Raw genomic sequence first — 1,141 nt, forward strand, 5'->3', positions numbered from 1 at the left:
GCCTGTCCTGGAACTAGCTCTTGTAGACCAGGCTGGTCTCGAACTCACAGAGATCTGCCTGCCTCTGCCTCCTGAGTGCTGGGATTAAAGGTGTGTGCCACCATCATCCAGCTACAAATGGGAACATTTTAAAAACAAAATTTAAGTGGAAAGAGTTGACTCAGTGGTTAAGGTCGCTGGCTGCTCCTCCCGCCGACCTGGATTCCATTCCCAGTACATAAATGGTTGCCAGAGTTCTAGTTCCAGGAAGCCCAGTGACTTCACCTGGCCTCTACAGGCACCAGGTGTGCACATGGTGCACAGACACACGTACAGCAAACACCCGCACACATACAAACACCCGCACACATACAAACACCCGCACACAAACACCCGCATACATACAAACACCCGTGCACAAACACCCGCACACATACAAACACCCGCGCACATACAAACACCCACGCACAAATAAACAAACACCCGCACACATACAAACACCCACGCACAAATAAACAACACCCGCACACATAAAATAACAATAAACGTAAGAGTACAAACATAAGGTGCTGCTAAGATTTTTTCCTAGCAGTTTACCTTCTGAGCAAACTGTATGCAAATCTAGGACCTGAGAAGGCTGCGCAGTGAGGCGTCTGGGCACACGCCTGCCACTGGGCACTCAGGAGGCCGAGGCGGGAGCTGTGGGTGTGCAAACGCTGCTTGCACCGTATAGTGAAAACCGACAGATAAATAGTTTTGCTCTTTTCCTGGGGAGCAGAGTCTTGCATAGCCCAGACTGATATCAAGCTATGATCCTCCTGCCTCCACCTCCCCAGTGCTGGGATGACTGGCAAACTGCACCACAACTGGTTTATTCAGGGCTAGGGATGGAGCCCAGTGCATGATGGGAAAGCTGTCTTAGTGGGGTTTCTATGATAAACACCATAGCCAAAAGCAACTTAGGAAGGAAAATGTTCATTTTACCTTACAGCTTGTAGTCCTTCAGCGAGGGGAGTCAGGGCCGGAATTTACGGCAGGAGCTTGGCGATGCGAAGTGAAGAGGAGGCTGTGAGGAGCAGCGCTGCTGCTTACAGCCTTGTGGCACACACCTTGCTGAGTTAGCTTTTTGGTTTTTTTGTTTTTGTTTTTTTTTTTTTTTTTT

The sequence above is a fragment of the Microtus ochrogaster genome, chromosome 5, assembly GCF_000317375.1.
Source record: "Microtus ochrogaster isolate Prairie Vole_2 chromosome 5, MicOch1.0, whole genome shotgun sequence".
NCBI classification, from domain to species: Eukaryota; Metazoa; Chordata; class Mammalia; order Rodentia; family Cricetidae; genus Microtus; species Microtus ochrogaster.